The sequence below is a fragment of the Patiria miniata genome, unplaced genomic scaffold (genome assembly GCF_015706575.1).
Source record: "Patiria miniata isolate m_02_andy unplaced genomic scaffold, ASM1570657v1 HiC_scaffold_6, whole genome shotgun sequence".
NCBI lineage: Eukaryota > Metazoa > Echinodermata > Asteroidea > Valvatida > Asterinidae > Patiria > Patiria miniata.
In genome coordinates this window covers 22,350,619-22,378,287 of record NW_024037073.1, presented here as the reverse complement: position 1 = coordinate 22,378,287, position 27,669 = coordinate 22,350,619, and the positions used below count along the sequence as shown (strand labels likewise).

General features: G+C 40.6%; 1 long non-coding RNA gene across 3 annotated transcripts; it reads right to left on the bottom strand.

The window, feature by feature from the left end:
• Positions 1-332: 332 nt before the first annotated feature.
• On the bottom strand, positions 333-25,453 carry LOC119743584. Of its 3 annotated transcripts, XR_005273063.1 has the most exons (8): positions 25,214-25,448; positions 21,590-21,739; positions 9,188-9,276; positions 5,652-5,779; positions 4,039-4,188; positions 2,524-2,572; positions 1,158-1,221; positions 338-456 (listed from the first exon to the last, which is right to left on the bottom strand). It is a non-coding gene; the product is annotated as an uncharacterized LOC119743584 (long non-coding RNA). The 3 variants fall into 3 exon arrangements; XR_005273065.1 differs by lacking the exon at positions 5,652-5,779 and having other exon boundaries at positions 333-456; positions 25,214-25,453; XR_005273064.1 differs by lacking the exon at positions 9,188-9,276 and having other exon boundaries at positions 341-456; positions 25,214-25,445.
• Positions 25,454-27,669: the final 2,216 nt, after the last annotated feature.

The following is a 27,669-nucleotide window of genomic DNA, read 5'->3' as shown; positions in this document are numbered from 1 at the left end:
TAAACAAATCGTGATTTTCCTGAATTTTGTGTTGAAAACCTAATTCTTGTTTGTACAAATGTAATTGTTGAAAAATCCCTATTGAGTAAAAGAGCTTGCTGGTCAATGTTAAAAGTACAAACATATACCCTCAATATTCATGCCACAAAAGTAAGCCAACATATTGGTTAGCAAAGGGGATGACAAGGGTTTAAGTCTTTTGTGGCTTGTTTCTTTCTTTTCAATAATTAATTCCTGACAGACATATTAGACAATGCACAATATGTACACCTGTCAATCTTTCTGTGCGTTGCATTCTGATTGGTTGGAATTGATCAGCATTAGCTACCAATAGGCCACGCCCCTCAACAGCCGATCCAATCAAACATAAAAGTTGATCTACGTCTTTTGCAAAAAGGAAACTTCAGAGGAAATACTTACCTTTGTAAGCGCCAAGCCGGAAACCAACAGTGTTATCTGTCAATGAAAATAAGAAGACATGATACTGAAACGTTTGCACAATTTATCCAGGGCCAAGTTTCATGTAGACCTGACAAGAATTTAGGGGAATAACTGAGAAAATAAATTCCTGAAACTTTCAGTTGCGGTATTCATAACAGGCACATTGTATGAAATGTTATGTTAATGTTATCCAGGCAATGTGCACTTTTAATTTAATGATGCAGTGCCTTGAACACCAATACTGGTGGATAGGTGTGCTCTATCTTAAAAAAAAGAAAAGAAAGAAAGAAACGCTTTGATGTTAAACTTTACTTTCATTTAAGAGTGCCTAGGGTTGCTCTTCGCTTCCCTCAGAACTACTACAACTTCTTTGTAAAGTCATGTTGACAGGATTCAACAAGCAGCATTTTCCCCAACACATGATGATGCCATTGCCCATACCCCACCTCTGGTCAAAACATGGGAGGGGTGGTGGGGATAAATCCCCCACCCCCTGGTGTTTATGCTGTGAGAGAGACCCAGTTTGTCAGTAAGTCCAAGGACAGTTGGTCTCAATCTGCCCCTAAATGAGAGAGTTTCTATAAGCAGGGGGTTGGGGTTCACATCCCACCAATGACACTTCAGAGTTGCCCAGAAATCATCAAATCCAAAGGATGCAGAACCACAAATCGTAGAGGTTGGATAAATAAAAAAAAATGAATGCCAGTTTCACTCACCGATGCCATAGACACTCTTTCCGATGGTAAACTCACACTTGTTGCGATAACTCTCTAATACTGGCTGTTGATGAGGAAACAAACAATGAAAATTAAAGGGCAAATCAGACATCTCCAATGTCAGGAATATTTATCCCACAAAAGATTCACACACCGTAATGTTAGTCTATCATAAAATCCTGGTTGAAGTATTAATTTAGTTAAAGGTGACTCTATCTAGTTACCCAAGGTCACATCAGTCAAGCTAACCTAACACTAACTATATGCCAAAGTAAACTTATGCTGAGATTTTAATTCATAGAACCATTCACTAAACTACAGATGAATTATCATAAAAATCAAGTCTTTGTAGTCAACAAACATGATCTCTTAGGCCAAAAAAAAGAAAAGTTCTGCTTCCGGTTACCCGACCGACCCTATTTTTAGGCTGCGACCCTAAAAATTTTATCGGCAATTCCAAAAAAAAAAAAAAAAAAAAAGATTGAATAAATACAAATAAAAACCTTATGTCTTGTCTGTCTTCACAAAATACCTCTCAACAACCCTTTTGCATAAAAAAATGCTTGTATTTATTGTTTTCTTACTTACATTCGCTATTTTTTTCAAAAGAAACCTCCGTTATTTTTACAAATTCGCTGCGCGATTCAACTACTTCGCAATTCGATGTCAGGAGCCATTATGAAAATGCGGTAACTAGTCTGTGCACGGCTATGCGATGGTAGCGCTAGCATGGCTATGCAGGCGCAGGCACGTGCTCTGTCAACTGGTCGGAATCGACATCGTAAAAATGCTGAGAAAGACATCGTAAAAATGCCAAGAAAATACCGATGGAGAAAGAACATTTTTGCAAGTTAATTCACAGATTTGATCTAGCTTGTCTGTGTATGTATTTTCCGTGTTCAAGAGTTCATTTTGAGATCGCACTACTCGTATTTGGAGTGATACAATGCAGCGTGTTTCCTGAAATGTTCGACCCGTTGGCCGCGGGCCACACATGTACAAATGTACATGTACAGTGCATCACACACTTTGGAGTTTTGGCCAGCTCCCGTTCTTGACTATAGCGTTGTGCCTATGGTGCGAACGACCTGAATTTCCCACAATTTTTTTTTACGAATTATCAAACTTAAATATATTGACAATAATTAAGGTAGGTTTTATTCACTTTTTGTGGCCATTTTGTGTATAGCTTTCGTAGTGCAATAAAAATAGTTCAGGCTAAAACTTCGCATATAATTGAATACCCCATTCAATCTGCATAAAAAAAATTGGCAAAAAAAAAAAAATTTCCGACCGACCGACCCTATTTTTGAAAGACATGTAATCGGAAGCAGAACTATTTTTTTTTTGGCCTTAGCTTACTCACCGATGGCTTAATTGGCTCCAACTCACATGCCATCCCACTGTGGTTCTTCCTGTCAATCAAATGAAGAGTGCACTATTATTAAACATGAGGGCGTGGGTTCGAGTCCCTGCAAAGCTAGCTTGTGAATTTGTTCCAGTGGTTCTCACAGCTATATACGTACAAGATTCAAACTGGCTCTCCAACCTTGGCAAGCTCTTTTGTCAAGTTGTTAAAGGCCCTGTCACACTGTCACGTCCATGCATGGCGTTCATATTGCGTAGTTGAAATGCTTAAAAATGTAACAAAACACCATTAAGATGCAGGATTCATGGCGCCAGTGGCTTGCAATGCGTTTCTGTGAAGTCCACCGGAAGTCTACGACGTCCGTGTGGCGTTCCATAGCGTCTATGCGGCGTTCTCTATGAGTTCCATTGAAGACCAATTAGAGGTCTGCGCAGCGTCCTCTGTGTCCTCGCTGTGTCCTCATGGCGTCTAATAAGTTCATACCATGCTCTTGGAGTTCTTATCGTGTGCTTGATGCGACCTTAAAACATACGTGTAACATCAGCAGCCAGAAATGCGTCGTGTATAAATACTCGGGCCAAAATTGGCGATAGTCATTGAGTCTTCACATTTTGAACGGCATAGACGCAGGAGACACAGAGGAAACGCGCAGTCCTGATGCATGCACGTCCGTGGAGTTCTCACAACGTTGCTAACGTCTGCCTGCGCGTTGCCAGTACGTCACGGCCATTCGTGAGGAGTTTGCGCAGGGTCGTTGCCGCGTTCTGGTCAAAACGCCGAGGTGCAACGTTTGTTTTGTGCATATCCAAAACGAACACGGCAGTTTGGTGTTCAGCGAAGTCCTTGGAATCTTCTGAAGTCCTCAACTAGTATCAATGAGTCCCCACGCCGTCATCTGCGTTCCCACCGCGTTTTAGTCAATTTTCTTGGTAGCAGTACAAACTCCATGCCAGAACGTGACACTGTGAGAGGGCCTTAAGATGTCTGCACTAGTAAGCAGGAGGTCATGGGTTCATATCCCACCCAAGAAAGCTTTCAAATTTGCATTGGTGAATGGCAAACCAGATATTAACATTCACAAGTCCCCTACGTAAACAATCCATTAAACTCATTGATTGTGGCACCTGCTATATCAGATTGGAACCAGCCAGTCAGCCCCAGCAAGCTTGGTGGTCAAGTAAGACATCTGCACTAGTAAGCTGGAGGTTGTTGGTGCAAGTCCCACTCAAGCAGCTTTTGTAAACTTTTTCTCGTGAGCTTTTTCCTTTGTTTTGTGTGTGTGTGTGTTTTTTTTTATTCTACAAGACTTGTGTGTGTGGAGAAGGGAGCTTATTTCATAAAATTTGTTAAAACCTTAACTGATTCTCAAACAAATGGGCTACATTTTCTGGGGTTTTAACAAGTTTTCAGGGCAGCTCGCCATAAATTGTGTTTCCAAACAGTTACTTGTCAACGAAGATCACATTTCCATTCTGGCCCACAACCATCCCGTGTCTTTGGCGGGTAGCTCACCTTTGTTGCTTCAGCCAGGGAGACATCTTCCCAATGTTCTGTTGCAGCATCTTGGATAAATTCCTCAGAAACTCCCTGGTGTTGGTCTGTTTGGTGGATAGCTGGTCCTCATATGGCTGGTTCCACAGTGGAGTCACCGTGTTGTTTAACCTGCAGATTGGGAGAAGAGAAAAAGCACACTCAGTATTTCAGAGTCTTAAGAATTTCATAATTGTGAACGCTTCAACTGCTATTAACCTTTTTTGAGATATGATGGACACAATCGGAGGGCGCCATTTGATTTGGGTAAATTTGGGGTAAATCAAGAAGACTTGACCCAAACCAAATAGCGCCTTATATCATGCCCACCATATCTCATAAAGGGTACTGGATTGTGTGAGTAACTTGTGATCTGTCTTCATACATTAAACCATTCTCATAACTTCAGTTCGTAGTTCTGGTGGTGCATGCGCAATGTAAATTTTAGGCTTGACACACCAAGGGAAATGTGGTCAACTTTAACAGTTTATCAGATAAAATAAGAATCATTTAAAACGTTAATCACAAACTCTACACAGACATGCAAGCTTTGATGCTGTCCCTTCAAGGAAAACAAATAGCAAGGAAGAGTAAACTGACCACGTAATAGTTTCACTCAACAAATTTCACGTTCACAATGTCAATTGGGCTTTGAAACTGACAAGTTGGGCTCATAAAATAGTAATCTTGGATGTAAGAATGGTTTTCTTGTGATGATCATGAACTACAGGGTGAGTAAAAAAAAGCAGAACCCAAACCCCACAAAATTAAATTTCAAATTAAAATAATTTTGTAGCACCAAACATAATAATGACTGGAAAGCCAATTTCATAAGTTACTTTTAGATGAAAAAATTACTGAAATAGCTCAATCCATTCAAAGACTATCACCATTTAAACACATGACCACAAAACCTCTTTCGTCCAAAAATGCGATTTCAGGAATCGTCACAATTGTCTTCAAACATCACCAGCAATAAAACCTCAGCTTAAAAGTTAAAAATATTCAACAAAGTCCTTTTGAAGCCCGTCTTTTAAAACAGTGGATTTTATCAATCAGAATACACAATAAACTGCCTTTTTTTTGACGAAACAGGTTTTAGAGTCATTGTGTTTAAATGGTGATATTGAGCAATCTCATAAATTTTTTTTGTCTAATTGGCTTTCCAGTCAGTATTACGTTTTGTGCTACATATATTTTTAAACATGAAATATATTTTTGGTGGTTTGGGTTCCGCTTTTTTTGACTTGCCCTGTTTTTGAGGTAACACATTTCCTTTCCCTTCCTCAAAAAATCTACCACAGTGAAGGCAATCACTTTTTTTGCACTTCAAATTTCAAGGGGTATCAAGCCTTATAAATGGTAGTATTGGCTAGGGTCTACCTTCCTACATTTGCATATCCAACAAAATCATCAAAAAACATGGACTGAACATAATTCATGAATTCCATAAAATGAGCCATTTGTTTCTACCCTTGCATGAAAGAAGAAATGAGTGTTGTGATGATTTCAGTTGATTGAGAACCAGAGTTTTATTTCTAATGGATGGTGGTTCGAATCCAGCCCAACCCTGCATTCTATCTCAATGTCTTCACCTCTCTTCTACTGGTCAGCTGTCCTCCTCCTTCCTCCTCTTAGCTTCTTGGGTGTTTCCATCAGATTCCTCTTGGCTTCTCTTCAGAGCGAGGCTCTTAGTGTCCGGGTCCTCAACTGGCTTGGCGAGCTACGGGAAAAAAAGTAATTGCGGGAATATGAACCTGTAACCACAGCAATAGCAGCCACTAGACCCCTTGCACTGGTAGCCAATGCTGAGACAGTTGTTTTGGTATTAAAATTAGATGACAACCAAAGGAACAAAGATCTGGGCTCAGTGTGTTGGAGCGGATTAGCAGGAAATACTGCTTAGCAGATTTATGTGATTTTAAATTTACGTACCTAAGCCAACCTTTCTGTGCCTAGCAAATTTCTGTCTTTGTAGTACCTCCAAGAAATTGTTCCCAGCCCCCATTAGATGTGACATCAGATGCAATGGCTCTACAGGAGACTATGTGGTTTGTCAAACTCTGTCATTGTCTGTGGGAATCGAACTGCCAAACAGCCACTAGCCAGCTTCTTTGGTATATATTTCTTGCACAAGAACCAACTCATTTGGTTGAAAAGAGTTAGTTATTGTTAAGAAGGAGGCAGGCCAGTCGCCAAGCGGGGGGCTCCCCCCCCCCCCCCTCAAATGCCCAGAGCTGGCGACGGTGCTGGAGGGAGGGTGATTGTTTAGGGACAGAGGGTGGGGTGTTGAATTACTTTGAGGGAAATTTTGGGGTAAAATCACGATGTTAAAGATAAAACATGCCACGAACAAAAAAAGGATCAAATTTTGCTCAAAATAAGAAGAAAAGTTCATTACGATAACATTTGATAGCAAAATTCAAAGTACACTTTCAATTTCAAGCAAGAGAGTGTAGGAATTCCATGGTTTCAAATCTTTGTTGATGCAGTGACTATTTCTGTGTTTATAAATTACTTTCTTGATTATCCAAACACAGAAACTAAAACTTGTGTCAAGTTTCCCAGTGCTCTTATTGTGTTTCATTACATAAGCACCTGATTTCATCAAACTCTTCGTAACTCACCGCTGTTCCAGGGGCTCACAGCGCGACATGAGGTTTATGCGCATGCGCCAGTTTTTCCTGGCTGTGCTGTAAAATGAATATTCATGAGTTCGTTCATAAAAGCAAGTCGCTGAGAACGGCCTTACAAAAAAAAATGCTCATAAATGCACGAAATATGTACCAACAGATTTGTCCTAAAAACTTAAAAACTCTCTCTGACGACCCAACAGTAAAATGGGTACCTGATTCGTTCAGGGAAGGTAAGACGGCGAGAGGAGAGGACTGGGCCCCGCCACTCATATGCCGCGCCCAAGACACAGTGGACCTCTAACATCCCACTGCCCCTACAGCCAGTAATGGCTATGGGACCTTTACCTTTACCTTTACCTAGGTTAAAAACTATATATCCTTAGCATCTACGTCAAATATTTTAAATGCGACTTAGTTATTTTCGCGAAATAAACAAAAACGAAGGCCTCTTTCACTGAGCGAAAGCCAGCAACAAGCGGGAAAAAAAGGGTCCAAACGAAAGCATTTTTTTATGCAATCAAGTAAGTTCAGCTAGCATTAAGACTGCCATGAAAACATCAATTAGACTTTAAATTTTGTATTAACAGTGATTTCAAAAGAGCAAACCCCTAAACTCGCCTGAAAATGGGGGGATTCCCTGGTGGGTTTACTGAACCTGGAGTGTAGTTTTCCTACTCAACTGCACAATATAACACAGAACTCAGGGTTTGCAATTCAAACAACCAAGCCGACGCTTGATTGGCCCGTGCCCAGCGTGTATTCATTTCACAGGGACGGGGATATACGCGTAGTGCCGTGCCTGCATGCTATGATTAGTGCACATGTTTGTTTACACTTAGTGTAAGTATTTAATAGCTACGTACGTGGCTCCAACAGGGTTTGCTCTCAAAAGTCTTCCACATTGGTATTCTCCTTTATTTAGTCTTCCAATGGTAATTTACTTGATTCGGAATGAACTTCCCAGGATGACGAAAAATCCCACAAAATGTGACCATTATTTTCGTTCCGATTGAGACAATTATAAACGTCGCAATCAAAGGCAATTTTTCAGAGGTGTTCTCTCATCAAGTGTCTTGTCGAAGAGTTTACAGTCCTATCTGATACAAAAATTATAGTCCTTTTTCTGTCGATTTATTGTTCTATCTCTAATATCAAAAACTTGTTTGTAATATAAAAAAGTGATTGAAAAGACGTCCTCCGTTGAGCTGTTTTTACGCAACTGGATACATTTGGTCCCAAGAGGGTGTTTTATACAAGCTAAAGCACGGACATGTCGCCCTGAAAACAGCAGTGAACTTACGATGCATCACAGTGCTGCGACACGTCGTATCCCTGCGGTGCCTCGCAGCTTCGATGTGTCCTGCGATCCATTTCACAAAACACGTTGTAAGTGCAACGCGTCGTATGTGTATTTATAGCACAACTCGGTGACTGTTTTATGTGTTTAGTCAGCATACAGTAAATAGTTGTCTGATATTCAACAAAGAGTCGTCGGATCTCAGCTCGGAATTTGTGAAAACGTACAACAAAATGGCGGTCGTGTGATGCAATTTTGAAGGAAAACAAGCTCTCAGTGGACTGTATAGCTACTTTGAAATTTCAACTGCAATATTCCAGTCTAATTCATAATGATTCCATAAATTTTCTATGACCATTATAACTAGATCATGGATGTGTAAGATTGGGAAGAAAAAATGTTTTTAGTTTAATCACCGAGCTTTTCAAATTTCTGCCACGAACATTAAATAATGCTGGAATTGCCCTAAACTGTATCGTATTCGATTCAGAGCAAATAACGTTGCAAATTTTGCTACATTTGGCTTAAATGTACAGTGCATCATTTGTAATTTGTGCATTTTGTTCGTTTGAAGCAACAAACGTGCTCAAAATCTAAAGAAGGGTGCTGAACAACTAACATGAGGAAATTTCAGCTCAGCTTCAGCCGTATATTCCGAGAAAAACAACATTCTAGGATCTCGATTTCAAATCAAATGTTGCTGAATCATGTTTTGAATTGGGCCTGAATTCGGCATCCAAGACACTTCTCATTGAGCTGACTGCAGCTACGCGATGTTGCACACTGATCTGACGAATTATAGCAACCACGCACGTATGTGCGTCGTGTCAACTCTTGGATGCGTTTCGCAGAATAAAAAACACGCAATTTCCAACGATGCCTCTTTAGACGCATTGTTGGAAAGCCTTCTTTCGTTGATTTCTTCAAAATAAAGCATGGCAGAAAGAACAATTTGACAGGGAGTCTAGTTCTCTTACTATCTTTCAACCAAGTATGTTTTTCAACAATAATTACGTCAGTTACTTTTTGGATAGCTGCAAATGATGGACTGTAGCTTTAACTAATTCATTTACAACTCAGTTTCAGTTTACCATCTTTTCAAACATGGACACTCGACTGGATGTAGATGCCCACTTGATTTGGCAAGCAACAACTGACCTTGGCAGCAAAAATCAATAGAGAGTTTGCATTCATTTACCTGAATGTCACAAAAGCATAGGTTGCCTTGTTGACTGCCTTGACTTTCTTGGGTTTCAGTTGCAGACCAGTCCATATCTTCTTCGGTTGCTGTAAAAAAAAAAAAAAAAGGGTACACAATTGAGCGTGCAAGACTTGCCAGTTCACAGTCACTTTTTCTTGGTTTCAAGCATTGGCTAGTCTTGTCACGGATTCCCATTGTTTGTATCTGTCAAATTCTCATTGTCAAGATTGATCAATTGCATTGAAGTTCAGGATGAAATTTTTATAATTATTTAGTCACCAATTTGCAATATTTTCAGTATTGGGTTTTTGCCCTTCACAGACGTACTATAGACACTGTATATGCCGAGTGTTGTCCCAGCGCTTGTGAGAGCAAAATGCACATTCTATACTCGGTTGAGACTCGAACCCAGGACCACCTGCTTACTAGTGCACACAGCTTACCACTCAACCACACAGCTTGCCGGGGTTTGGCTGGCTGGTTTGAATCTGACCTAGCAGCAGGTACTGTAACCCAACTATTTATAAGATGACATTTTGGGTTGGGGTGATTTGAATTCAATAGTGTTGTACAGGGCGCGGCAAAAAGAAGGAGACCTGGATTCAAAACATTTTCTTAAAAGCAACAATTTTGATACACCAATGTACGTCTTAAAAGAGCATACTATAAGATTTTGTGTTATGAAAAAGAATAAAAAGTCAACTCTTTTTTTTCCAGAAATATTGATAGCGAATATTGTTCAAATTTGGTCACTTTTTTTGCCTTACCCTGTAGGCCTATATTCATGTATTTCAGAATTTTCAAATTTGTATTTTTTCCTTATTACGGAACCCATTTATTACTCTTGACAGGATAAGCTGAATCAGGAAACAAAAAAAATGCAAAATATACCAGGGCCGTGCATCGGAACCGGGTACCCGAGTACCCGACCGTCGATGTCAGGAACCGGTTCTAGATTAATTAGGCTGAAAAAATACTTCTGCTTCCGATTACATGCCTTTCAAAAATAGGGTCGGTTGGTCGGAATATTTTTTTTTGGCCAAATTTTTTTTAATGCAGATTGAATGGGGTGTTCAATTATATGCGAAGTTTTAGCCTGAACTATTTCCATTGCACTATGAATTAAAAAGCTATACACAAATTGGCCACAAAATGTGAAAAAAAAAACCTACATTAATTATTGTCAATATATTTACGTTAGATAATTCTCAAAAAATAATGGAAAATTCAGGTCGTTCGCACCATATGCACAATGCTAGTCAAGACGGGAAGCTGGCCAAAACTCCAAAGTGTGTGATGCCCTGTGCATGTGTGACGTGCGGCCGTCAGACCTCGTTTTTACGGTCGAAAATTTCAGGAAACACGCTGCATTGTATCACTCCAAATACAAGTAGTGCGATCTCCAAATGAACTCTTGAACACGGAAAATAAGCTACATGTAGATCAATTCTGTGAATTAACTTGCAAAAATTTGTTCTTTCTCCATCGGTGTTTTCTTGGCATTTTACGATGTCGAATCCGACCAGTTGACAGTGCACGTGCCTGCAATGCATAGCCATGCTAGCGCTATCGATCGCATAGCCATGACAGACTGGTTACCGCATTTCCATCATGTCTTCTAAATTGGTCCCTGCGTGGCGCGGCGGGAACCAGTTGTCGCTGCATTGAGCTAGGTTTAGGTACGTGATTATAGTCACCGTGACATCGAATTGCGAAGTAGTTATATCGCAAAGCGAATTTTTAAAAATAACGGTTTCTTTTGAAAAAAAAATAGCGAACATAAGTAAGAAAACTAAATACAAGCATATTTTGATGCAAAAGGGTTGTTGAGAGGTATTTTGAGAAGACAGAAAAAACAACAAGATTTTATTTTTATTTATTCAATCATTCTTTTTTTTGGAACTGCCGATAAAATGTTTAGGGTCGCAGACTAAAAATAGGGTGGGTCGGGTAACCGGAAGCAAAAGTATTTCTTTTTTTGGCCTTATGGTATCGGGTACCCGTAACCAACTTTCCAAATTACTTAATTACAGTAATTACTTAGCTGCAGTTTACAAAACCGTAAAGCTATAAAGTTCACTGTACTTGTATCTTGCTGTACTGATGTGCCGATGCGGTTGTAGTTAACAATCTCAACAGCAACTTCCGAGATTTGAATTTTGGCATGTTTGGCATTGGGTTTCCTTAATGGGTACCCAGGTACCCATGTTTTTTTTCAATCGGGTACCTGGTTCCTGTATTAATCGTATTTGCACACCCCTAAAAAATACATCATTGCACAGGTTATACCACCGACATGTTGAGCTGTAAAATACTGAATTTATGAATTCTTTATGAATTCTCCAAAATCCAACAGACTAAACTAATATCACATTATATGTTCATCTAAAGCTACGATAATACATGTGTTCTGAAATTCTGAATCCATCAAATCAGGGGCTGGGATTGTGAGGATTTGGGATACTTGGAGTTGGAGAACTGTATACAATGTATAATGTATGGGAGGGAAAGAAACAAAACTAAAAGGATGTCTACACAAACTCAAACAAAAATGGCAACTATCATGCCAATGTCAATTATGAAACTGTGTTGATTGTTTTTGAAACACTGCTGCTAAAACAAAACCAATAAAGATTAAAAATGCGGACAAATATGAAAGAGCTTTAGTTTCAACTTAAATTTCTCATGGTCTTACAAATGTACAGTGTACATTCTCTGTTAGGCAAAACAGTAGTAATCTTCCACAAAATGTTGGACATGACGATCAATACAACACTGTAAATGAACTATGGGTGATGACTACCAAAACAGCTCCACTCCATCAACTGGGCATGCTGGGAGGGAAAGTGAAATTGACAAGCTTCGTGACTACTTTGACGAGAGTGTACATGGACTTCTTCAAATAAAATGGTCACGTATTGAAATCATTGCACCAATCGGCATCCTCCTCAACATAGTCTTTCTCTTCACAGTCATTCGAGTGAAGTCCATGCGTACAAACATCAACATCTACTTGTCCAATCTGGCTGTGGCTGACTTGCTCTTCCTTACATATAACCTTCTATATGTACTGTTTATTCAACCAATAGACTCCTTGCAAGTTGCAGCCCGGGGCGTTCGTTATATGTTTCTCACGGTTTGTAATTTATTTGTGGTTACCATAGCAGCTGAGAGATTCTCTGCAGTGCGCAATCCTCTGACACACAAAGAAAAAGCCTCTAAATCTCGAGCAGCAAAGATATCAGCAGGACTCTGGGTGCCAACAATTATTGTTGCTGTGATTCTCATATTCTTACCAATAACAGACACCGTCTTCAATGAAATAATCTTTTGGATTTCTCACATTATCAACGTTGTCTGTTTAATAGCCACTCTTCCTTTGTACATCTATGTAGTAGTTAAAGTGTGCAAGCAATCAGCTCCGTTGCCAAACCCTCCGAAGCGAGCAGGCAAGGTCCTCCGTTTGATAATCATAAATACTGCTGTTTTCTTCGTTTAGAACTCACTAGACATTGCAGCTGCAACTATTAGAATCGTACGCAACAGTTATACCAGGCCGGCTCAAGAGGCTATATACCTAAAACTTGCAGAAAAACTATATGCTGTGACTATTTGTTAATAAACATTCTGCAACTTGTCAACAGCTCAATCAATTCTCTTGTCTACAATGTCACAAACACTGACTATCCCGTGCAGCTGTAGTCATGGCTTTCTCATTCCTCAAACTGTGCTGTCATCGCTGCCCAAAACGGAATCTCAGCCGCCATTAAACCCAGCGAAGCAGATGACCAAGAGCACAATGCTGCAAGGCCAAGCAGCAGCAAGCCACCAAGCCAAGGGCATGCACAACACACAGCGAGAAAGCAGCCACTGGACAGCTGTCAAGAACAATGTTCCAGGCAAAGTAGCAGCAAGGCACCCATGCATAGTCAGCAGCATGTTCAAGTGCATGTTGAGGTACATGCAAAACCAGCTGGGACCCCAGCGCTTGCAAGTTCTCATCAGGAACAATGCTCTAGTCTGACTGACTGCAAGCCATCCATGCAAAGGGAACAGTGTGTACATCCAGAACCAGCAGAGAGCCAGCAGTCACTTGCAAGTACCCAGGAACAATGTCCTGGGCCAAGGCCGTAGGAGGCGGTACGACGGCTATAGCCGTACCAATAATAACAGGCCTATTTTTTAAAAATGTATACAAGGCCTTGCATGGCCGGCCCCAAGGGCAGATCCAGATCACATTTTGTTTGGGGGGGGGGGGGCGGATTTGGTTCCCCAAAAAGTGGGTCCTAAAAAGGGCCCCCAATTTTTTTTAATTTGTTTTTCGTTTCTAGATGCTCTGCGGTGCGATCTGAGGCAATTTCTGACCATTTGAACCATTTTTTTTAAAGGAAAAGATGGTGGTGTACGCAGTGTCTGCCTTTATTGCGACGCCACTAAAAAAAAAAGGGTTCATTTTTTAGGGGGGGATGGGCCCCGTTACCCTCCCTCTCATTTATCTTGTTTTCTTTTTGTGTTTTGTTTTGTGTTTGTGTTTAAAGGGAAAGCGTAATCATACATGTTGCCACTAGGCCCACATGTTAAGTTAAACGGAATGGCGTTTGGCCGCCACCGTGAATTTTAGTTTTCCTCAGACTTGTACTTGTGTTTTCTTAAAAAGAAGTGGTTTTCTAAATGAGAAAATAGCAAGGAAGAACCGGTTTTGTGCAAGCAAAATTCAGGGAATAATCCGTTGAAGTTAATATCTTGTTGGAAAATTCCAAAATCATTCAAAGAAAGTAATTACCGCTGTGAATCAGAGTTTATGAAGGGACGGAAAGTGGGATTTGCTATCAACAAGGCCGTTTGTCATTCTTTACCTTATGGGATGTGAATCAATTGGAGAACGAGAGACTCTGGGAGCTGATGTATTTTTCTTAGAAAGAGAAAAAAACTTAACAAATACGCTGGGAAGCTCAATCATTGTACATGTACATACACTGGTATCCATACCGGTGAATTAAGTCTTAAATAAACGGAAATCTTCCCTACAAGCTGGTTGCAAAAAAAAAAAATCAAAAAAATACATCAGCCCGCAGAGCCTCTCGTCCTCCAATTTGATTCACATCCCATAAAAGGTAAAGAATGAGGAACGGCCCTGTTGTTGCTGATAGCAAATCCCACTTTCCTTCCCCTTCATTAACTCTGATCACGGCGGCAACTTTCTTGAAATGATTTTGGAATTTTCCAACAAGATATTTAATATCAACGGATTATTCCCTGAATTTTGCTTGCACAATACCGGTTCTTCCTTGCTATTTTCTCAGCTAGAAAACCACTTCTTTTTAAGAAAACACAAGTACAAGTCTGAGGAAAACTAAAATTCATGGTTAAATTCCATTTAACTTAACGTGTAGTGCATGGCGACATGTATGATTACGCCCTTTCCCTATAAACACAATCATGGATCAAGCTAAAGAGCACAAATCTAGAAAGAGAGTCAAGCTACAGTTTTGATGTGATGCTTGTGATGTATTTTATCATCTTTGATGACCCACCCATCAAAACACGAATACATTTCATTCAAAAAGTCAGGGGAAAGTGGCCAGGAAATGCCTCAGATGCACTACAGAGCATTTAGATCCAAAAAAAGTTTTGCGAGGAGCAAATGTCCAAAACTTTTCACTACGATAGGCCAAATTTTGACGATTTAATTTTGACGATTTATGTAAAGTTCATAAAGTGACATTTACTGGTTAAACTTGCAGTTGTGCAGTGCTCCAAAATGTGTCTTGTACAAATTAGTGTAATTAGGAAGAATAAAATTCCTATATTCATGCACATGTATTTCTGTACAAATATTGATAGTGTTGGGAAGGGGAGTGGCTTTTGGTTACATTTAATTTGGGAGGGATTGGGTCAAATCCTGGATCCGCCTCTGCAGGCCTGCCAACTCTCACGCATTGAGCATAAGACTCACATATTTCAGGTTATTCTCATGCTCTAACGCCGACATGGAGTTTCTCACGCTAAAAAAAATTTAAAAGATAATTGACTCCAAACTTGAAAATGATGTTTAAATGATGATAGCTCAAAAAAGGTTAAAGTGGTCAGAAATTGCCTCAGATCGCACCACACAGCGTCTAGAATCCAAAAATTTTCGGGGCCCTTAAGCGGGCCCCAACCCCACGCAGTAAGGGCTTCGCACTGCGCGCTCGCATCAACTGAGCTCTCTGCCCTGAGATGAGCCTGACCAATATTTTTTAGCTTCCTACGGGCCTGTCCTGGGCTGACTGGCACCGAGCCATCAGCACAAGGGCAGCAGTATGCACATCCAGAACCAGAAGGGAGTCAATCATTGGAAAGTTAATTGTCAAGAGATGCATTAGAGATGGATTGGAGATGGATTGGAGATGGATTGCAGATGGATTGCAGATGGATTGGGGATAAAATGGAGATGGATTGGAGATGGATTGGAGATGGATTGGAGCAGGATCGGAGAGGGATTAGAGAGCGTTAAGGAGGGATTGGAGAGGGATTTGAAAGGGATTAGAGAGGGATTGGAGAGGGATTGAAGATGGATTGGAGATGGAGTGGGGATAAATTGGAGATGGATTGCAGATGGATTGGGGATAAATTGGAGATGGATTGGGGATAAATTGGAGATGGGTTGCAGTTGGATTGGGGATAAATTGGAGATGGAGTGGAGATGGAGTGGAGATGGAGTGGAGATGGAGTGGAGATGGATTGGTGATGGATTGGTGATGGATTGGGGATAAATTGGAGATAGATTGGGGATAAATTGGAGATGGAGTTGAGATGGAGTGGAGATGGATTGGAGATGGATTGGGGATAAATTGGAGATGGGTTGGATAGAGATTGGAGATGGATTGGAGATGGATTGGAGATGGATTAGAGATAGATTGGAGAGAGATTGGAGATGGATTGGGGATAAATTGGAGATGGATTGGGGATAAATTGGAGATGGGTTGCAGTTGGATTGGGGATAAATTGGAGATGGAGTGGAGATGGAGTGGAGATGGATTGGAGATGGATTGGGGATAAATTGGAGGTGGATTGGAGATGGATTGGAGATGGGTTGCAGTTGGATTGGAGATGCATTGAAGATGGATTAGAGATGAATTGGAGATGAATTAGCTTCCTACGGGCCTGTCCTGGGCTGACTGGCACCAAGCCATCAGCACAAGGGCAGCAGTATGCACATCCAGAACCAGAAGGGAGTCAATCATTGGAAAGTTAATAGTCAAGAGATGCATTAGAGATGGATTGGAGATGGATTGGAGATGGATTGGAGATTGATTGCAAATGGATTGGGGATAAATTGGAGTTGGATTGGAGATGGAGTGGAGATGGATTGGAGCAGGATCGGAAAGGGATTAGAGAGCGTTAAGGAGGGATTGGAGAGGGATTTGAAAGGGATTGGAGATGGATTGGAGATGAATTGGAGAGGAATTGGAGAGGGATTGGAGAGAGATCGGAGATGGATTGGAGATGGATTGGAGATGGAGTGGGGATAAATTGGAGATGGATTGGGGATAAATTGGAGATGGGTTGCAGTTGGATTGGGGATAAATTGGAGATGGAGTTGAGATGGAGTGGAGATGGATTGGAGATGGATTGGGGATAAATTGGAGATGGGTTGGATAGAGATTGGAGATGGATTGGAGATGGATTGGAGATGGATTAGAGATAGATTGGAGAGAGATTGGAGATGGATTGGGGATAAATTGGAGATGGATTGGGGATAAATTGGAGATGGGTTGCAGTTGGATTGGGGATAAATTGGAGATGGAGTGGAGATGGAGTGGAGATGGATTGGAGATGGATTGGGGATAAATTGGAGGTGGATTGGAGATGGATTGGAGATGGGTTGCAGTTGGATTGAAGATAAATTGGAGATGGATTGAAGATGCATTGAAGATGGATTAGAGATGAATTGGAGATGAATTAGCTTCCTACGGGCCTGTCCTGGGCTGACTGGCACCAAGCCATCAGCACAAGGGCAGCAGTATGCACATCCAGAACCAGAAGGGAGTCAATCATTGGAAAGTTAATTGTCAAGAGATGCATTAGAGATGGATTGGAGATGGATTGGAGATAGATTGGAGATGGATTGCAGTTAGATTGGGGATAAATTGGAGATGGAGTTGAGATGGAGTGGAGATGGATTGGAGATGGATTGGGGATGAATTGGAGATGGGTTGGATAGAGATTGGAGATGGATTGGAGATGGATTGGAGATGGATTAGAGATAGATTGGAGAGAGATTGGAGATGGATTGGGGATAAATTGGAGATGGATTGGGGATAAATTGGAGATGGGTTGCAGTTGGATTGGGGATAAATTGGAGATGGAGTGGAGATGGAGTGGAGATGGATTGGAGATGGATTGGGGATAAATTGGAGGTGGATTGGAGATGGATTGGAGATGGGTTGCAGTTGGATTGGAGATAAATTGGAGATGGATTGAAGATGCATTGAAGATGGATTAGAGATGAATTGGAGATGAATTAGCTTCCTACGGGCCTGTCCTGGGCTGACTGGCACCAAGCCATCAGCACAAGGGCAGCAGTATGCACATCCAGAACCAGAAGGGAGTCAATCATTGGAAAGTTAATTGTCAAGAGATGCATTAGAGATGGATTGGAGATGGATTGGAGATGGATTGGAGATGGATTGGAGATGGATTGCAGATGGATTGGGGATAAATTGGAGATGGATTGGAGATGGAGTGGAGATGGATTGGAGCAGGATCGGAAAGGGATTAGAGAGCGTTAAGGAGGGATTGGAGAGGGATTTGAAAGGGATTGGAGATGGATTGGAGATGAATTGGAGAGGAATTGGAGAGGGATTGGAGAGAGATCGGAGATGGATTGGAGATGGATTGGAGATGGAGTGGGGATAAATTGGAGATGGATTGGGGATAAATTGGAGATGGGTTGCAGTTGGATTGGGGATAAATTGGAGATGGAGTTGAGATGGAGTGAAGATGGATTGGAGATGGATTGGGGATAAATTGGAGATGGGTTGGATAGAGATTGGAGATGGATTGGAGATGGATTAGAGATAGATTGGACATTGATTGGGGATAAATTGGAGATGGAGTGGAGATGGAGTGGAGATGGATTGGGGATAAATTGGAGATGGGTTGCAGTTGGATTGGGGATAAATTGGAGATGGATTGAAGATGCATTGAGGATGCATTGGAGATGGATTGAGAGATACATTGGAGATGATTTGGAGATGGATTGGAGATGGATTGGAGATGGAGTGGAGATGGATTGGGGATAAATTGGAGATGGGTTGCAGTTGGATTGGGGATAAATTGGAGATGGATTGGAGATGGATTGGAGATGGATTGGAGATGGATTGGAGATGGATTGGAGAGGGATTGGAGCGGGATTGGAGAGGGATTGGGGATGGATTGGAGAGGGATCGGAGAGGGATTGGAGAGGGATTGGAGATGGATTGGGGATAAATTGGAGATGGATTGGGGATAAATTGGAGATGGGTTGGATAGAGATTGGAGATGGATTGGAGATGGATTGGAGATGGATTAGAGATAGATTGGAGATTGATTGGGGATAAATTGGAGATGGAGTGGAGATGGAGTGGAGATGGATTGGGGATAAATTGGAGATGGGTTGCAGTTGGATTGGGGATAAATTGGAGATGGATTGAAGATGCATTGAAGATGCATTGGAGATGGATTGAGAGATACATTGGAGATGATTTGGAGATGGATTGGAGATGGATTGGAGATGGATTGGAGATGGATTGGAGAGGGATTGGGGATAAATTGGAGATGGATTGGAGATGGATTGGAGATGGATTGGAGATGGATTGGAGAGGGATTGGAGCGGGATTGGAGAGGGATTTGGGATAAATTGGAGATGGATTGGAGAGGGATTGGAGAGGGATTGGGGATGGATTGGAGAGGGATTGGAGAGGGATTGGAGATCTATTGGGGATAGATTGGCGAGGGATTGGAGATGGATTGGATAGAGATTGGAGATGGATTGGAGATGGATTGGAGATGGATTGGAGATCGATTGGAGATGGATTTGAGAGTGATTGGAGATGGATTGGAGATGGATTGGAGATAGATTGGAGATGGATTGGGGATAAATTGGAGATGGGTTGCAGTTGGATTGGGGATAAATTGGAGATGGAGTTGAGATGGAGTGGAGATGGAGTGGAGATGGATTGGAGAGGGATTGGAGAGGGATTGGAGAGAGATTGGAGATGGATTGGAGATGGATTGGGGATAAATTGGAGATGGAGTTGAGATGGAGTGGAGATGGAGTGGAGATGGATTGGAGAGGGATTGGAGAGGGATTGGAGAGAGATTGGAGATGGATTGGGGATGGATTGGGGATAAATTGGAGATGGAGTTGAGGATAAATTGGAGATGGAGTTGAGATGGAGTGGAGATGGAGTGGAGATGGATTGGAGAGGGATTGGAGAGAGATTGGGGATGGGTTGCAGTTGGATTGGGGATAAATTGGAGATGGAGTGGAGATGGAGTGGAGATGGATTGGAGATGGATTGGAGAGGGATTGGAGAGGGATTGGAGATGGGTTGCAGTTGGATTGGGGATAAATTGGAGATGGAGTGGAGATGGAGTGAAGATGGATTGGAGAGGGATTGGAGAGGGATTGGAGAGAGATTGGAGATGGAGTGGAGATGGAGTGGAGATGGAGTGGAGATGGAGTGGAGTCCACGACTTGCGCAATAATTTGTGGAGTAATTTGCGCAATCATTTTAAGTGGCGTAAGTTGTGGCATAGCGACTGAAAATGGCATATTTCACCAGCAAATTGGGACTGTCGTGGAGCCCATTAATGCACAACTTTTCAAGGTAGATACAAGACATTCATAAACATTATGTTTGAAGTAAACAAATTTCTAATTTTTAGAGTTGCCGATCGATTCCGAAGAAAGTCAGACAAAATAATCATACAGTCTTCATAAACGAACAAATTAACACACAAACAGACGTCGTAAATGCTGCTTTTATCCTCGTCCAAGATGTTTAAAATTATTTAAAACGTTACGCAGCTACACCAAGTTTCGTGAAATCGATGATAAGTTTATTGCGCAGCTGCGCAACAAATTTGTTGCGTATAAAGTCTTACGCATGGCGCATCACTTTTTTGTGAAATCGGCAGCTGCAGTTTTAGCTGAGGGTAGCAGCTCAACAAATCATCATGTCTCTCTGTTAGTCCGTTAGTCTGTTAGTTAGTAACAAACACTGACATTGTCTATTGGTCCAACATATTTTGACCGATTTCAACCAAACCTTAAAAGTCAAAAGTATCAGGAGCCTAGCCCCAGCAACATGTCACATGACCAACTGGGGTCAAAGGTTATCCTGGGTAGCAGCTCAACAAATGAGGGTAGCAGCTCAACAAATCATCATGTCTCTCTGTTAGTCCGTTAGTCTGTTAGTTAGTAACAAACACTGACATTGTCTATTGGTCCAACATATTTTGACCGATTTCAACCAAACCTTAAAAGTCAAAAGTATCAGGAGCCTAGCCCCAGCAACATGTCACATGACCAACTGGGGTCAAAGGTTATCCTGGGGTCCAGGACAAAATTGGTCAAATTTCAAAGGAGCTCAAATGGCAAAAGTAGTCATCAACATGTTGGCCTTGGTCAAACATTTAAAATGAATTCGACATCAGACCTAAAGCTATGGGGCCAAAGATTAAAATCAGGCAAACACAAATGTGTTGGCCTGAAGCTTCTGAGATCCGTTCAAGCTTGTTCCACTGCAAAACTTTTTCAAAAAAGTGCCTTTGAAACAGATTTTGAGGTTTTTATTTGATGAAGGCGTACGACGCTTCACGTTTTTAAACATTTCTGTGAAAGTGCCAAGTCATGAGCAATACAGTGATGTCATGAGCTGGATCTTCAGTGTCACTGCTGATTGGGAACAAAAAGTTACAAAAAAGTTTTGTTCAAGGTTGATGTGACTATTTTGTTCATTTAGCATAAGGCACAGAGTCAGTGCGATACTTTAATGCACAAACTGCTACATGTATGTGTACTTAATGCAAAGAAGCTAAAGTTCATAAATTATTTAGAAAATCCCAAAGCTGTAAATGTTACATCCTAAAGCGATATCACAGCAATATTAGAAATAATGATTAAAGTGTACATGGAACAAGTGCACTGGAAGAAAAAAAAGATTACAAGTATCTAGTTGTCTACCATTACTTTAATATCGACATGAGGCTAGGATATTTGCATGTTTTTTTTGTGAAATTCATCCAATGGCCTTTAAATTATGCAAATAATTATGAAATCCTAACCATGGAGCACAATATGAACTCTCAAAGAGCACAAACTGTATGATTATCGTTATCGAGCGTTTAGTGCTTAGAGAGCAAACTCACCGCAAATCCAAAATATCTTGGGAGGTTTTGGATCTCAATCTTGAAGATCTCTGAGGTGAAATGCTGTTGCGTCAGATAGTGATAAGGATCTGTTTTGGCAGCGCCAGTCGATGGTACGTCAGAGGTGCTGGTGGAAATGTGGGTCAAGACCTGATGGACAAAAAGGAACAAATTAAAAGACCAACTCCGATCAGAGAAAATAAGTTTACTTTGATTTTCTTAAGAATGAGATATTTGTAAGTTTAATTATGAGTTTCCAAGTGAGATACTGCACAACAAAAACAGTTCACAACAGCAACCAGATTGATCAATAAATTTCAAATTTTGAATAAGGAGCATTCCAAAGTTGTCTTAATAATAGTCTTAATATACACTGTAAATTTTAATTGAAAAATCAATGCTACAAAATATGAATGTATTTGTAAAGTTAGAGATAAACCTGTACAAATCTTAATTTGGTTGGTTCCCCAAAATGACCAATTTCTATAGTTCATGTAAGCTGGTATTTTTTGTGTGCGTAATTAAAAACTACCAAATATATATATGTACAAGTAATGCTTTGTTCAATCACCAGTCTGGTATTTGAGCTCGGGGTATGGTTCTCTGATACTTGATACTTTGTTGATGCCTCATAATATTTTGATATTTTTATTTCCCTTTTTTTAATGGGCTTTGTATTAATCAATCAAAGAATGAATGTTTTAAGATATGAATGGCTTTGTAAACTTGGATTCATTCATCAGAAACTGACCAGTTTGACAGTTCAACAAGGTGCACATTTTTACGAAATTGAAACAATGAAACCGTCTTGCAGCAAATTAAGTCATTTGGCCAAAAGTATCAAGTTTTGCAACTGGGCAATTCCACGAAAAAAGAGGAAACGGTATGAAATCTTCCAAACTACAAGCATCACAACGTCAAATGTGGTGTCAAATTCAAAGATACAAGATCTTTCATTTGAGTGGTGTGCCGATGAGATGAACTGTAGTGAGTGATTTTTAGACAAAAACTGGATTTTTGGTGGTCATTTTGGCACTTTGTTTTAACATGCAAAATGTGACTGTTATTGAGAGTTTTTGTGCTTAAGGCAGAGACAAAGGTTCCTATATTATAAGAACAGAGTTTCATTACGTTGCAGTTCATCAAACTCAGATTTGATGCTGTGTTAGAAACCATGAAGATGAAGTAACGTGAGTGATGGTACCTCCCTGAAATCTAATGTCCCTAACTTCTAAAACACACACTTATTTGATTTGCGAAATGATAGTATGCGCATGCGTACAAACCGAAAATCAACAATCAACCATAACGCCTGCACATTTCAAGTGTCAGGTTGGCTCACTGCGGAAAAGGCATATTCTTCATAATTTTGGTCAAAAAGCCAACAGAATCCAGCGATGTTTGCTCTACGCACATTACGTGAGTATGTCATTAGGTACAGTATGGAGTTTAGGGGCAAACTGTGAAGCGGTTCTGTGAAAAATGTCTGTGTTTTGATGGACATTTTTGTACTTACAATATTGCGGAGTTCTGTGTCTATGAGGCTCAGCTCACGCGGAGCATCATAGTTCTAGGAGTACAAAAGTCAGTTTTGAACAGAACTCGTAAAAATAGAGGTGTCCTACAGATAAGGATTACCATATGTTCTCAATGTCACCAACTAGTTGGGGTGGTCGGAAAAAAAAAATCCATACTGGGCCACCACTCAGAGCTCCTGCACAAAGTCTATGGGCCATGACAGAACACATATTACAGTCGTTTTCCTAGTTCCAGATAGCAAACATCATTTAGGCTGCTTTCAGCTCAATTACTCCACGAATTCAAGTAACATTGGTTCAATAGTTTACCTTGAGTGATGGAGATACGACATCATAATTTTCCAAATTTAGGCTTTTTTATTTTGGCTTTACGACGTCAAAAGTACTAATGTCACTTTTCCTAGTTCCGGATCGATTCAATCAGTTCCGAATGGATCAAAAAATCCTCTGCACTAAAAAAAGAATCACACGAGAAAATCAAATTTTTCCAGCCAGAACTTACCAAATCAAGCATATTTTCTGATAAAGTATTCCACCAAATTTAACAAAGAGAAAAACGTAAATGATTTTGAAACGTTGTCTGCAGCGCAACGGCACGAACATACGCACAGACCGAAAATATTTTGACACAGCACTCAGAATACGTACACAAAATCCATTAATGCGCATGTAGTTTGGTTATAAGGGACGAACAAGTACACACGTAAACATTCAATGGAAGAGTTTATACGACTTTAGTGTATCAACAAAATATTCAAAATCACACTGTTCGAGTGATGTACCGAGGAGAAAAGTTTTCTTCGGTTCCCTGCAGCAGCTCCCACGAGTTTCTACAAACCATCCAAACAAGTCAAAGTGCGAGTCGAAAATTTGGCAGAAATTCCTCTTCTAAGATTTTATCAAAAAGATCTTCGTGTATCAAGAAGCTTACATTTTCCTTTTTAAAATGCACTTTGTCAGAAAAAAATATTGGACTCCAATTTGGAGACTAATCCAAAAAAAGGTATGTTTTTATTTGAAGCTATCTGGAACTACTGTAGGAAAAATCCAGATTTTTTGCACTCCTTAATAGTGTTTTTCCATCAGATTTACAACTTTTGGTTCTTTTCAGGTCATATTAGTGCATAGTGGCCCAGTATGGACATTTTCCCTTTTTTAACTAAGCATCTCAAACTTTTCACGAACACACACGACTAGCCCCACTAGTGTGGCCGTCGGTATGCTGCGCTGAACCTAAGGCCACACACCGTGGTCCGCGCACTACTGAGGACGTTTTCATAAAATTTGCAGGGAATTTCTTACATATGGTTGTATTCTACGATGTCCCATCTATCACTTCTGGGATGCTTAGGTGTAATGATGTTCAATTTTCCGAGATATTCTTGAATCTTTCTGGAGCCCATGCACTCGTGAAACGTCCGGTGATGACAGCCATTTTGAATGTGACAAGAGATGACCTCAAGCTGTGACGTCGCGTTTATGCAAATTGCTTGTGGAGCGCGCGAGGGCACGAGTTGCAAATGCGACGGCTGTTTCCTGTGCCGTAGATCCTAAATTGAGATCAGTGCACGTGGCCCCCAGACGATAAATGCATGGTACAGGAAACAGCCGTCGTATTTGCAACTCGCGCCCTCGCGCGCTCCACAAGCAATTTGCATAAACGCGACGTCACAGCTTGAGGTCATCTCTTGTCACATTCAAAATGGCTGCCATCACCGGACGTTTCACGAGTGCATATGGGCTCCAGAAAGATTCAAGAATATCTCGGAAAATTGAACATCATTACACCTAAGCATCCCAGAAGTGATAGATGCGACATCGTAGAATACAACCATATATGTAAGAAATTCCCTGCAAATTTTATGAAAACGTCCTCAGTAGTGCGCGGACCACGGTGTGTGGCCTTAGGTTCAGCGCAGCATACCGACGGCCACACTAGTGGGGCTAGTAATAACACACGACGAAACATCATAACAAGTTACGCTATAAACGCAGTGCGTCTACGGCTACTTCTGCAGTACATTTCACTAAATAAAATAATGCAGATTTCACAAATAGCTATTAAATTCAACCAAATTAATGTTACCTTTAATGAAAACAAACTTGTAGTACTGATACTGACGTAATACTAATAAATAAGAAAGTTTTCAGCCACTCAGACCAGAGTCAGTCGCGTGTTTATGTTGTTGAATGCTGCCCTCATGTGTCGCTCGATTGGCAGCATGCAAGCTGTTTCGAAACCTCGGTCTTCATCGCAGACTCGCAGCTTCATCATTGAACTGGCATCCGTCTTTTTTTTTTACGAGACGCATACGTCTCCCGTAACGGAAGCCTAATAACACCTATTTGTCTCTTCTTATTAGACAACTCACGCTTTCTGAGTAGCTGTGTGGAAATTTCATAATCTTCAAATTATTATAACAGACGAAGCCGTAGCTGGCTTCGAATTTTGGAAAAACCCTTTAAACCACTTTTTGCCTGGAGGGCGCTGTTTAACTTTACGCTGAACACTAGTTATAGTTTTTCAACTTAAAGGGAATATACAACATTTGCAAACATCGAAAAATAAAACTACCAAGTTTTTACGAAATACCTTACTAGGATGTTGGTAAATGACAGTCTATAGCATCCTGTAAAATCATGGCACCTGGTGTGAAGTCATTTTCAAGAAAATGGTATTTTTGTATACATTTCCAACGGTGGTCGGCCGACCACCATTGGAAAAACCTAACTATTTTTCAACTACTGCTCCAACTTTACACTTTTTTCAGTCCAAATTTTGTTTGCTATTGGTTACATGTTCATGAACGGGTGCAGGCCAGCTAGACTGGTTCCCTTACCTTACAATTTTCCGGCATCTGTAAATTGATCCATTTTATCTTTAGTGGAGTCAAGGAACCAGACTACTTGAACATTTTTGTTTTTCTTGGTTTTTCCAGCATTTTCGAACACAAAACTTCAAACATGTCAGTGTAACAATATTTGATCTATTATACTAACCCCTCAAATAGTTCAATTCTGAAAATTACAGCAAAAGCCAATGATGTACCTTCCCTTTAATATTTTCCCCCAGAATTTATTTATGTGATTATTCAAGGCAAAGGAGTTATTGAACATGGCTATTCATTGACATTGGTAGGTACCCAAGAGATTCTGAAAAATTATTTATATTTTGTAGTAGGACTAGGACACCTCGTCGTAAAAATAAAAAAAAAAAAAAAAAAGCAAAATGTTAAATCGCCCAGTTTGAATGGCTGCAGCTCGCTATGGCTAGTGCTAGGATTAGGAGGCTTTTTCGGAAAGATTCCCATATTTGGCCATCACTAATGTTTTCCTTCAGCGACCTATCAGCCATCAGAAAGTGATAATAATAATATGTCCTAAAAAGGGCGATCGTGAATTGAAGGGTCCGGTTCCTAGTATAAGGGAACATTCCACTTTAAAAATTATTAGACCTACCAAACTAGTTGGCGACATTCTCAATCAACAGGTATGTCATAGATAGAGGGCAGGGTTTTGTTTTTTTTCGGGAAAAACACACGTCCTGAAAATCAAGATGGCGATCACCATGTGATGTACTTGAGCACGCATGGTGTGCTGAATCGCAAGGCACAAACCGCGCAGGAAAATCATGTTTTCTACCCCTAGAATCTGTTCAAAATTGCAAAACGGGTCTCACTAGAATGAATTGAGAAAAGTCTGTTTGATTTTAAAGGTGATTTTTGAGCAAAAATATATTTTTGACTCTAATTCGATCAAAATAAAACAGGGGCCCTTCACTTCACGCTCGCCCTTAAAAGTCAAATTTAGCAGGGAATTTATTGGGGTATTTACTGAGAAAACACAAATTTTCAGACCAGTCTCATTCTGCACAGGATGACATTGACAAGTGATGGCCGGATACGGGAATCTTTCCAAAAAGAACATGCTTAGGGGGAGTTAGGGTCCTGCTTTTTGAAAAAAAAGGAAGCGGGAGGCCCTTGTTTTTCTGTCCTCCAAAATGGTCGCCCGACAGGGCTAGTGTTTAAGATGGCTGCCATTTGGGTTTTTTAAAAAATGGCTGCCATTAAACTCAGAAAATTACATACCAGCTTTATATCGAAATGTGTTTATAGCTCCATGATGCAACAGAGACAATGTAAGAGGCCAAAATTAAAAAAAAAAATTGGTTACAAAAAAGAAAGAAAAAATAAAAGGAGCCAAAGGAGCCAGCCTCCAAAAAGGAAGCAGGTAGGGACGCTTAACATGTTTTGTTTTTTTTATTTGGCCTAATTTGTTCCCCCCTCCCCCCACTTTGAAAATTTCTGTGAAGGTTTTGATTGAGTAGAAAATGTGGGTTTTTTTTACTGATTTTATTGGCATTGCCGTTTTATACATTTACATATTTTTTTTTACATCATACATATAAATTTGATTGTTGACATTTTTTCTCATGTGTTTTTTTGCAACTGTAGGCGCATCCATCAGTGCGGATGAAAGGCGCTGAGGCAGACTGGACGCCCATACAATGCACAGACAGGTAGTGTAGCCACTGTTTTACTT